Here is a 13,118-nt window from a genome sequence, read left to right on the forward strand (position 1 = left end):
GTGGCCAGCATGACTAAGCTGCTTCTGGCGAACCAGAGCAGTGCACGGAAACGCCGTTTACCTTCCCGCCGTTTACCTATTTATCTACTTGCACTCTGACATGCTTTCGAACTGCTAGGTTGGCAGGAGCAGTGACCGAGCAATGGGAGCTCACCCCGTCACGGGGATTTGAACCTACTGTGCCACCCGCGTCTACTAGTCAGTGCTATTTTTCTATGCAGAAAAGGTGTACCAGAAGAACTCACCAGGAATGCCCTCCTTGTTCTCTTATTGTGGCAATAGCGCCCGTCTGAGAGGTGCCAGAACTGAGTTCTGGTGAGTTTCAGCTGAAAAAAAGCCCTTCTACTAGCATGTTTCGATGGTCTTCTGTGAAAGGTACAAGAACATATCAGGCAAAGGGTCATGTTTGTGCACTGGAATGGAGAGTTCCCTGACTCCACAGCCAAACCGCAACCATGGAGAGAAAGATCTTTGACCCAGGATTCTTTGGGGTGGGGGATGATGCAAGAATGCTTTAAATATCTGATGAGGATGGTTCTTACGTGCAGCGATGCACTCTGCCATCTACAGATGGAGGAATGCCAAGGCCATTAAACCTGGAGTCTGAAGATTGCCAAACCATCTTTGACTCACTGCTGAGGCTGCAAATGTAGAGTCCAAGGGCTTGCTGCTTTCAATACTCACAGGTAGTTTCAGCTGATAAGGATCCTTTGCAGTAGGCTGCCAGGACCACGATTTCAAAAAAGAGTCATATGGTCTGCCGCTTCATGGAATTAAAGCATTTTGAATAACAATACAGGAGCAGTTCACCAGCCACATTTTCTGCTTCTGTGAATGATGTTCCTGCAATAAGGAACAGAAAACCAGAGCATCTGGCGATCCTAGTTTGGCAAGGAATGAAAAAATGCTCATGTGAGTTAAACTCAGACACATTTGCGTGCAGACACACACACACGCACACACACAAAATGTACATTTCTATTTTTACATGCTTGCCTTTATGGGCTGGCTGCTGGAAGCTGACCTCCTCCCTGCTTTTGAGAAGTGAAACTGATAATTTCCCCTTTTCCCCCACCCACATCTCTGTTCCTAAAGACCTTCCCATAAGGGACAGTCATTCATTCCAAGTAGATCATGCTGCTCTGGATTTTATGCACATTCTTCTCTTTGTTACATGCTTTGATGAGCAGTGACCTAATTAAAACACGTTGCCTTTTAGAATATTATCAATGGCATCTTGAAGGGAATATATGCACATCTAGTCTTTTTGACCTAGATTTTTAGATTCCCTTCCAGCTTTCAAATCCCTTCCAGCTTCCCCAGCTGCAATAGTGCCCAACCATGCAAGCTTACCAATCTATCAATTCTGGTCCATGTTCCCCCAGACCACCTGTTGGGATGGTGCGTTAGCTCACATCCTGCTAGATTTTTGCCTTAGGGTGCTTTCAGATGGCCGGATGGGGGATTCTAAATTATGAAAATGGGTCATTCAGATATCACAGACAGGTTGTTGGCAACAGAGTTGTTGTTTTAATTACTAGGTTTTTGCCAGAGAATACAAATTGTATTATTATTACAGTATTATTATTATTATTATTATTATTATTATTATTATTATTATTATTTCCGGACACACCATTCTTGCTCCTACAACAGCCCAGGGTGGTTAACAGCAATCACACAAAAAAGAGCTTTTAAATACAAATGCTAAAACAACAATCTGAAATAAAATAAACTATACAGCATAACAATCAGTGACAGAATATTCCATAAGGAGCCCCAGTTCTTGGAATCATAGAGTTGGAAGGGACCACAAGGATCATCTACTCAGTGACGTAGCTTGGTTTGCCGGTGCCCCAGGTGTGTGTGCCAAGTAGGGGTGGGGCAAGGAGGGTGAACAGAGTCTGCCATGTCAGCCCAGACTTCGCCGCAGACACCGCCGGATGACCGCACCACCACCACCAGAGCCACACTGTACTGCCTGCCTGCCCACCTGTGGAGGGTGGAGCCTGGCTGGCCAATGCAGCCCTTGGCAGGACAGCCCCCCCCCCCGATTCCCACAGAGAGGAAGCTGAGCTGAGCCACACTGGGTTCGCCCCTTGCCTGCAGCACTCCATCCACACCCACTCAGAGGACTCAGATCTGCATATGCTATTTCATATGTAGAAATGGAAATGTAGGGTTAAAGGTAAAGGTAAAGGGACCCCTGACCATTACGTGCAGTCGTAGCCGACTCTGGGGTTGCGGCGCTCATCTCGCTTTATTGGCCAAGGGAGCCGACGTACAGCTTCCGGGTCATGTAGCCAGTATGACTAAGCCGCTTCTGGTGAACCAGAGCTGCGCACGGAAACGCCATTTACCTTCCCACCTATTTATCTACTTGCACTTTGACATGCTTTCAAACTGCTAGGTTGGCAGGAGCAGGGACCGAGCAATGGGAGCTCACCCCGTCGCGGGGATTCGAACTGCCGACCTTCTGATCGGCAACTCCCAGGCTCTGTGGTTTAACCCACAGCGCCACCCGCGTCCCCAATGTAGGATTACTATGACTTAAATAGAAATACATCTTAATGGATTGAGGAATGCCTGCATAACCTGTGTGCCTGTTCAGTCTGCTGTCCAATTGCAAACTGGAAGAGCATCTTCAAGGCCCCTGCCTCTCTTCCCTTTTATTGTTCTTTTTCTTTAAACCAGACTTGGGCTGGACTGGGGCAGTCCTTCAAACAGAGGACTGTCCTCTTTAAGGCAGGGCACGTGGCCACCCTCCAGCTTATGAAACTGCTCCTTTCCAGCTTATGAAGCTCTATTTCCCAACATACTCCTAGAGCTCATAATGTAGTGCTGTTACTTGCAGTCACTTTTACAATTCAGCAATCAATAGCTGCTTAAGTGAGTACTGCTGCATACACGAAGCCAAGATACCCCTCCCCAAGTTCAGTTGCAGATGGAGTTAACCCTCCAGTCCGATCCCTTCATGTAGGAGACCCATATTTCACAGCTTTGTGGATGCTAACAGTTCCACAGAAAGACACAAGTGCAACAAAAATTGGTTGTGGGTGGCTCATGCAGCTTCTTGAAGGTCTTGGCTTACATTTTTGTTAAAAAAAGCAGGCATCTAGGCCTTATTGCCTCAGAGCTTGCAGGGCAGCAGCTGAAGAAGGAGCAAAAAGGGTTTTCTTGTGTGTGTGTTTCTTTGTGGCTGATTAGCTGCTCTCCCTGTGCAAGGGTCAGAGGGGGCAGGGTTTCTGTTGAGGCAGGTGATTAGCTGTGGAAGGAGCTTATCAGAGCTTGCAGGGCAGCGGCGTGCGCAGTTTGATCCATCTTTTAGATTTAGGGGAGCTAGTCTCAAACGTTTGTTGGGGGAGACCTAGGTTTTTTTGCGGGGGAGTTATTTGTCCTGTCTTCACGCTTTTTATGATGGAGGACCGCTGTAGCCACCCCCAACGACACGTTCTCAAGATGGAGGGTGAGGGAACAGCTGCAGTCGCCTGCGGTTCCTGCGCAATGTTTGCCATCTTGCCAAAGGTTGCAGGCAGCTTTACCTGCAGCAATTGCATGTTGATTGCCCTCTTAGAAGACAAAGTCCAGCAACTGGAGGAATGTGTAGCTACGCTCCAAAGAATTAGAGAGCTGGAGCTCTTCTTGGAAGCAACAGAGCACACCGTCTCCACCAAGGAGGAGACAGGGGACTCCCCTGAGAAGGAGGCTAGTTCACCAACACAGGAGCCAGATATATGGAGAAACGTGACTCAAAGAAGTAGGAGGCCCAGGGTTCGCTCTGATTGTTTAGAAATACACAATCGCTTTGAGGTCTCCCCTAGCATGGAAGACGAAGAGCAGACTCCATTTGAGGATCTCTCCCTCATTACAGTCGATCAGGTATATGAAGACGAGCAGCAAAGTCAGTCCTCAGGGAATGTGCAGGCGACCTTGGAACAGACAGCTCATGGAAGAACCCCGACCAGACCTAAGAGGAGGCGTGTAGTGGTGATAGGGGATTCCCTACTGAGGGGAACAGAAGCAGTGGTCTGTGGGCCTGACAAGATGTCTCGGGAAGTGTGCTGTCTCCCCGGGGCTAAGATCCAAGATGTAACTGAACGACTGCAAGGAATCATAAAACCCGCTGACAAATACCCCTTCCTCTTGGTTCATGTGGGAACCAATGACACTGCAAGCAATGGCCTCCAGAAGATCAAAAGAGACTATGAGGCTCTGGGCAGGAAATTGAAGCAATTAAATGCACAAATTGTCATCTCATCTGTCCTCCCAGTTGAACGACGTGGCCCAGGGAGAGAGGGAAAAATAGTGGAAGTGAACAGCTGGCTTCGCAAATGGTGTAAACAGGAACAGTTTGGATTCTTAGATCACAGACTGCAGTTTCTTGAAGATGGACTTCTGGCAAGCGATGGGCTGTACCTCACAACGGTTGGGAGGAATGTTTTTGCCAAAAATCTCAGAAACCTCATCAGGGGGGCTTTAAACTGACTAATATGGGGGAGGGAGACGGTGCTCCTGAAGGTAGGAGTCTATCAATTGATGAAGATGATCATCCAAATGTCATAGACCAAATGGAGCAAACAGCACGCAGACCTAGTGATGGGAGGAAAAAATCCTTAAATAAGAGACACGGGGGAATGATTAATGGACTTCAATGTCTGTACACTAATAATGCACAAAGCATGGGAAATAAACAAGATGAGCTTGAGCTCTTGGTACAGCAAACTAAATATGACATAATAGGCACCACTGAAACCTGGTGGGATAAGTCCCACGACTGGAATGTAATAATGGAGGGATACAATCTATTTCAGAGAAACAGACCAGACAAGAAAGGAGGAGGAGTGGTGTTATATGTCAGGGATGTGTATACCTGTGAAGAGATCCAAGATTTAGAACCTCAAAGCCAAAGTGAGAGCATTTGGGTCAAAATTAAGGGAGAGAAGAATAACAGTGACCTCACTGTGGGAGTTTACTATAGATCCCCAAGCCAAACGGAGGACATAGATGATGCCTTCCTGGAACAGATGGCCAAGCATGCACAAGGAAGGGAGATAGTAGTAATGGGGGACTTCAGTTACCCGGATATTTGTAGGATGTTAAAATCAGCCAAGAGCATAAGGTCAAACAGATTCCTCACTGGCCTTGCAGACAACTTCATTGTCCAGAAAGTGGGGGAAGCAACAAGAGGAACAGCCATTTTAGATCTGGTCCTAACCAATGTTGATGACCTGGTTAGTGGGGTAGAAGTGGAAGGATCATTAGGCGTGAGTGATCATGCTCTTCTGAAGTTTACTATACAGTGGAAAGGAGCAGCCAAGCATACTAGGACTCAATTTCTTGACTTTAAGAAAGCCGACTTCATAAAACTTAGGGAAGTGCTGGGTGAGATCCCATGGACAGTAATACTAAAAGGAAAGGGAGTTCATGATGGCTGGGAGTTTGTTAAGAGGGGGATAGTAAAAGCACAACTTCAGGCAATACCAATGAGACGGAAACACGGAAGGTGCCTAAAGAAGCCAGGGTGGCTATCTAAAGAACTTTTAACTGAGTTAAGATTAAAAAAGGATGTGTACAAAAAATGGAAAAGGGGGGAAACCACCAAAGAGGAATTCAAACAAATAGCCAGCCTGTGTAGACACAAAGTCAGAAAAGCTAAAGCACAGAATGAACTCAGGCTTGCTAGAGAGGTTAAAAGCAACAAAAAAGGCTTTTATGGGTATGTTCGTAGCAAAAGGAAGAACAAAGAAACAGTGGGGTCACTCAGAGGAGAAGATGGTGAAATGCGAACAGGGGACACAGAAAGGGCTGAACTCCTCAATGCCTTCTTTGCCTCAGTCTTCTCCGATAAAAGAAAACAATGCCCGACCTGAAGAATTTGGAGCAAATGATTCAGCAGAGGAAACACAGCCCAGAATAACTAAGGAGATAGTACAAGAATACTTGGCTAGTCTAGATGTATTCAAGTCTCCAGGGCCAGATGAACAGCATCCAAGAGTATTAAAAGAACTGGCAGATGTGATCTCAGAACCACTGGCAGTCATCTTTGAGAATTCCTGGAGAACAGGCGAAGTCCTGGCAGACTGGAGGAGGGCAAATGTTGTCCCTATTTTCAAAAAGGGGGAGAGAGAGGACCCAAATAATTACCGCCCAGTCAGTCTGAGATCAATACCAGGGAAGATTCTGGAGCAGATCATTAAGCAAACAGTCTGTGAGCACCTAGAAAGGAATGCTGTGATCACCAATAGTCAGCATGAATTTCTGAAAAATAAGTCATGTCAGACTAACCTGATCTCGTTTTTTTACAGAATTACAAGCCTGGTAGATGAAGGGAATGCAGTGGATGTAGCCTACCTTGATTTCAGCAAGGCATTTGACAAGGTGCCCCATGATATTCTTGTAAAGAAGCTGGTAAAATGCGGTCTTGACTATGCTACCACTCAGTGGATTTGTAACTGGCTGACTGACCGAACCCAAAGGGTCCTCATCAATGGTTCCTCTTCATCCTGGAGAAGAGTGACTAGTGGGGTGCCACAGGGTTCTGTCTTGGGCCCGGTCTTATTCAACATCTGTCAGGGGTTCAGGAGCAGAGACACAGGGGAGAGAGGAAACGGAGAGCGAAGGGGAAGAATCTGAGGGCAGCGTAGGGGAGTATGACAGTGGCCCGAGAGATTCCATGAGCTTCTCCAGTGATTCAGAAGATTCCCAGAGGGGGGCACCGATGGCCAGGGCAAGGGGGGTCCCAGGGGGGACACACCAGAAGCAAGGGGCCAGCGGGAACTCCCAAAGCAGCAGCGGGAGATCAGGACCAGTTCCCCCACCAGAGCGGAGTGGGGGGGAAGAGTCCCATGAATCAGGGCCAGCGTCTCCTCCAGTAGGGAGAGAAGATGAGTCAGAGCTGGCCATGCCTCCATCGCAGAGTGAGGGAATGGAGGGGAAGTCAGGTCCAGCTAGCCCCCCCGAGGGGGGAAGCAGTGACAGGAGCAGTGTAACGGTCAGGAGAAAGGTTGCTGGCTGGGCGCGCGCGCCAAGTTCAAATGTACAGGCGCGCGGGACAGCAGGAAGCACGGATTGGGAGCCAGGTCCTAAAGCCCTCCGGAGGGAGGGGGAAGAATCCGGGGACTCAGCATCAGAAGAGTCCAGAAAGGGCAACACCCCAGCGGACAGGCGGACCCAGAGGAGGAAAGAGCAGAGGAGGAGGTGGAGCAAGGCTAGAGTCTTAAACTGGTGTCTGGGGGGGTGGAGATTCAGACGGAGCTACAGCGGTCTAGGGTTTAAGACGTAGGGCTGCACGCCGCGGCTTTGAAATCGAAACTGCGTTTCAATAAAGACTTTTGTAAATAACAACGGGCTGGCGTTGGTCCTTTGTGAGCTGGGACCTAGGGCAGCCCTGACAACATCTTTATCAACGACTTGGATGATGGACTCAAGGGCATTCTGATCAAATTTGCAGATGACACCAAACTAGGGGGGATGGCTAACACCCCAGAGGACAGGATCACGCTTCAAAACGACCTTGACAGATTAGAGAACTGGGCCAAAACAAACAAGATGAATTTTAACAGGGAGAAATGTAAAGTATTGCACTTGGGCAAAAAAATGAGAGGCACAAATACAAGATGGGTGACACCTGGCTTGAGAGCAGTACATGTGAAAAGGATCTAGGAGTCTTGGTTGACCACAAACTTGACATGAGCCAACAGTGTGACGCGGCAGCTAAAAAAGCCAATGCAATTCTGGGCTGCATCAGTAGGAGTATAACATCTAGATCAAGGGAAGTAATAGTGCCACTGTATTCTGCTCTGGTCAGACCTCACCTGGAGTACTGTGTCCAGTTCTGGGCACCACAGTTCAAGAAGGCCACTGACAAACTGGAACGTGTCCAGAGGAGGGCAACCAAAATGGTCAAAGGCCTGGAAACGATGCCTTATGAGGAACGGCTAAGGGCATGTTTAGCCTGGAGAAGAGGAGGTTAAGGGGTGATATGATAGCCATGTTCAAATATATAAAAGGATGTCACATAGAGGAGGGAGAAAGGTTGTTTTCTGCTGCTCCAGAGAAGCGGACACGGAGCAATGGTTCCAAACTACAAGAAAGAAGATTCCACCTAAACATTAGGAAGAACTTCCTGACAGTAAGAGCTGTTCGACAGTGGAATTTGCTGCCAAGGAGTGTGGTGAAGTCTCCTTCTTTGGAGGTCTTTAAGCAGAGGCTTGACAACCATATGTCAGGAGTGCTCTGATGGTGTTTCCTGCTTGGCAGGGGGTTGGACTCGATGGCCCTTGTGGTCTCTTCCAACTCTATGATTCTATGATTCTATGATTCTATGCTTTGAATGTATATTTGAAAGTGTTAGACGAAGTCTGCTGAACTCTTGGAAGTCAAAGGAGCAGATGAATAAGATATCCAGTGGTTGAAAATGGAGCATTACCTTGTCTGGCCAAGATTTTTTCCTCTTTCCTTGATTAGTTCTATTTTGAAAAACAAAACACCACAGATGGAATAAATTATTCAAAAGAATAAACATAATAGATGATAAACAATTATGCAAAACAAGTGAAATTATGCAAATCTGCTCTATTTGCATAATTTATATAGGTTGCAGAATTCAGTATTTTGGGAACAGTGTTAGGAACTGCTGACCACTGCCCCGTGTGGTGAAATGTGTAACAGCAGCCTTTCATTGAAGAACAACAGGAAGGACTGTAAAACATATTCCTTTCTCAGCAGTGATTTGCTTGGCTGGCAGAGGCTGCATGAACTGTGGCAAACCCAGTCTTGTTGGCTCTTTGATCTTCCTAGTTGGCTCTTTGATCTTCATTTCTGTTTGGTCCCGACTCCTAGTCCCAGGCTCACTCCAGAGCATATTCCTGACACTTTTTCTCCAATAGGATTTTATTTTGTCTTTTGTTGCTGTTGTTCAAAGATTATACACTGCACTGCTCTTATTTCTAACCCACCCCCCAATCCAGAGGCCCTGTTGGTGGTGCTGTTGCAGGATTCAGCCCATTTGACCCATGGCAAGACCTTCTCAGTGGCAGATCACCATTTCTGGAATGCCCCCATTATTAACTTATAGGAAGCATTTAAGACATTTCTGTTGACCCAGGCATTTGATAGCTGAAAAACCCTGTTCTTGGCAACCTTGAAATTACTGGCTGTGAGAGTTATGTGTTCTCAGACATTTCAATTGTTTTAAAATGTTTTTTAAACAATATTTGTAATTGCATTGCATTATCACAGATGTCCTGGGCTCCTTTGAGATGACGAATGGGATATAAAATTAATAACTAAAATGTATAGTGAAATAATACTTGAACCGCTTCGTTTTAGCCATAGCTGAGCACTTACCTCTTCAGAAAGGCACAGTATTCTATCTGCCACAGATTTTTCAAAGAACTCCAGGCAGCTCTCCATTTCTTTGGTGCTCCCCTGGTATTTTAATATATAAATGTATATATTATTTTTAGATTCCCTTTGAACATCAGCATGTTCTTTCACTGACTTATTGGGAACAACATGCCTTAGGCCCCGAGATGCGAAGGTGATAGGCACTTGTTGGAACTGCCGTGGCCTGATAAACTTCACATTTGCAAAGCTCCAGCACTTTGCATGGGTCAAACTGGCAACCCCAGAGAAACAAATCCTTGGAGGTCTTCCACTGACATGAGAGCATAGGAAGAACCAATGTTCTCTTTATATATATATATAGATAGATAGATTTTTATTAACAATTTCAACATAAAAAATTATCAAAACAAATCATCTTTATTATTTCCCCCCATTTTCTTCCCTCCCACCTCCCCAACAAAACCTCGCTCCCTCCCCCCTAAGACTTCCCTCAGCTCCTCTCTCTGATTTCTCAACCCATGTTAACTTCTGCATATTGTAAAATTGTGTACATCCTTATATTATCTGTCTATTACGTTAACCCTCAATAAATTTGTGTATGTTTATTCAAAACCTGCCAAGGAGTCCAGTTCCTTCTGTTGTCTTTTTAAATAATTTGTAAAAGGCTCCCATTCTTCTTTAAAGTCACAGTTGTCCTTGTCTCACAATGTGCATGTCAATTTCGCCAGTTCTGCAGAGTTCATCAATTTCTCTTGCCACTGTTCTTTTGTCGGGATTTCCTCATTCTTCCATCCTTGTGCAATCAAGACTCTTGCCACTGTTGTAGCATACATAAATTATTTATTTTCCTTGGCAGGTCTTGTCCTACAATCCCTAATAAAAATGCTTCTGGGTTGTTGTTTTTTATAAATGTCATTTTAAACATTTTCTTCAACTCATTGTATATCATTTCCAAATTTTTAAAAATTTCTCTGCATTCCCACCACATATGGTAAAAGGTCCCTTCCTTTTCTTTACATTTCCAACATATGTTTGACCCAGTTTTATACAAGGAAGAAGCGATGTTCTCAAAGTGGCCAACCACATGCCTGTGGGAAACCCACAAGCAGGGCTCAAACACAATAGCATTCTGCCCTCCTGCAGTTGTCGGCAACTGGTACTCAAAAGCATTACTCCCTTCATCTGTGGAAGCGAAGCACAGCCATCATGGCTAGTCCCCATTAATAGCCTTCTCCAAGAATCTGTCCAGTCCTCTTTTGAAGCCATCCAAGTTGGTGGCATCACTGCCTCCTGTGGCAATGAGTTCCATAGTCCATAGCATTTTCCTGAATCCTCTTAACAATCAACTTCATTGGATGTCCACAGGTTCTAGCATTATATGAGAGGAAAATTTGCGGTGGTCGCATACCATGGCTGCACAGATATTTTTTTTATAATCATTTTTATTAGTTTTACATATAATCACATTGAGTAGCATCATATCCTCTTATTAAATCTCTTTGGCTCAACTCAGCCTAAGGACTTCCCTCCTTCCTGCCTAATGGTTTAGAAACTTAAATTTTGCATCTTTGCATTTCACTTCCTTTCCTATTCCTGTTATATCATTACCTAAGTTATTACATTACTCATCCTGAATAGGTAGTAATTTCATCTTACAAATCTTCAGATAACCCAGCTAGTGATGTTCCCAAAGGCTGCTGATGGCTGCACAGATGTTATTGGCCCAGAGATGGAAAGAAGATACAGTTCCTACCACAGAAGAATGAAGTGGATGGACGATGCTGAAATGGGTAAAATAACCGGAAGAGTCAGAAATCAGGAAGACCAAAATTTTAATAAGGAATGGGGAAAATTTATAACTTATCTTAAGGACAGTTAAAATCATTAGTAGGATTGGAATATCACTTGTAGTCACAATGGAGATGTAAAAGATTTGAATCATCATAAAAGATGCAGGAGGAAATGATTAATATCAGAGAATGGAAGTCCAGGAGATTCCTTGGAATCTTGTTTTTATGATTTATGTTTGATATATCTCTGTAAAATTTTAATTTGAAAAAAACCAAATAAATAAATAAATAAATAATTTAAAAGGAGAGGAAAGTGTTCCTCTACTGATTTCTCCATGCCATGTGTAATTTTATCGTGTCACCTCTTACTTCCTTTTCTGCTAACTAAATTGTCTTGAATGCTGCAACCTTTCCTCGCAGGGGAGTCGATTTGCCCCCTCGTTCGCTTCGCATGCAGTTTTCTGACCCAAAGCAGCTAAAGAGAAACATCGACAGATCCCTGGAGCGCCCAGTGTGACAGCAGACTCCTAGAATGATGTAGAGAACCATGCATGGTAGCCCTCAACTCTCCTAAGATTTGGACCCACACAAAATGGTGGGATGTCCCTGCTGCCTCCAGTGGAATTTGCAGCTGTTATGTTGCTTTGAGACTGGCTTGAGGCCAGCAGCCTGCTCAAGTCTGCTATCAGTGTTACTCCAATGATAATTTACCATGTCTACCCCGCATTTGATTTACAGACACTAAGCCTGTTGGCAGAGCCATTTGTTTTATTGTTCTTCATTGATTGTACAGCACCTAGTTGTTTAGGTGCTTAATAAATTATTATTATATTACTCTCCCGGCACAAAATCATCTGGCCTCCTCTCTAGCACTGCTTCAGTTAATATCCTTCCAACCCGCCCACTAAGGCTCTGGCTACCATCATTCATGTTTCTGTGTCTTTAAGGTTGGGCTGCCAGGAGGCACTTTTCATGGAGCAACCCTTGGAGGCTGTCTGGCTGGGCCAATTTGTGCAGCATGTCAGAGCCCGACACCTCACATGGTGAATGACACATGTGAGAGTGTTCAGCCTGATCAGTTGCACAAGTTACCTATTAACATCCAGGTAAAATTCAACATGTTGGCTTTTGACTTGAAAAGACTCTAATACATGGGCACTGCAGGAGCCTCAGTTGGAAAAAAGCAATATCCTTTCTTCTATCTCCCTGACATTCCGGCACTAGTTTTCCCACAGTCCAATCCTGCCGTCTTTTAAAAGATGTTCCTTTTCGACTGGGCTTTTAAAGGATTTGTTTTATAATCCAATAGGTTCATTTGTTCCTTATCCAGCCTGCATTTTTACTCAACGCTGAGATGTTTTTACCGACGTTTTTATTTGTACTACTATTTCTTAGCCACCTAATTAAAAAAAGAGGGATATTTATATTTTAAACAGATGAACAAAATAAAAAATAAGTGCTGCTCTCAATCTGCCAACCAAGGCGTTGAAAATGAGGGAATCCAGAACAGCCAAGGTCAGATGTGTCCAATAGTAGCAGCAGGCAAGCAACATTTTCCCCCTTCCTATCCAGCAATTTGCATCCCAGTATACTGGGGTTCTTGAACCTATGAAACAGACTGGCTATAAGCCTGAAAAGCCCATCTGTACAAGAGTGTTAGAAAGTCACAGTCTGCAGTCCAAACATAAATCTAATCCCTGTTCTCAGAACACCCATATCTTTGGGTTCGATTCTAAACCGAGAATTCGGAAGAATAGTTTGGATTTGATATCCCGCTTTATCACTCCCCTTCAGGAGTCTCAAAGCGGCTAACAATCTCCTTTCCCTTCCTCCCCCACAACAAACACTCTGTGAGGTGAGTGGGGCTGAGAAACTTCAAAGAAGTGTGACTGGCCCAAGGTCACCCAGCAGCTGCATGTGGAGGAGCGGAGATGCGAACCCGGTTCACCAGAATATGAGACTACCGCTCTTAACCACCAC

The 13,118-nt window shown here is 45.1% G+C and overlaps 1 long non-coding RNA gene across 1 annotated transcript in view; it reads left to right on the forward strand.

Moving 5' to 3' along the window:
• Positions 1 to 7,810: 7,810 nt before the first annotated feature.
• LOC307225433 overlaps positions 7,811 to 13,118 on the forward strand; it is a 180,651-nt gene continuing 175,343 nt past the window's right edge. Inside the window, exon 1 of the long non-coding RNA XR_013843006.1 lies at positions 7,811 to 8,284. This is a non-coding gene — a long non-coding RNA (uncharacterized lncRNA). The remainder of the gene's footprint in view (positions 8,285 to 13,118) is intronic.

The sequence above is a fragment of the Podarcis cretensis genome, assembly GCF_951804945.1.
Source record: "Podarcis cretensis genome assembly, chromosome: 10".
Lineage (NCBI taxonomy): Eukaryota > Metazoa > Chordata > Lepidosauria > Squamata > Lacertidae > Podarcis > Podarcis cretensis.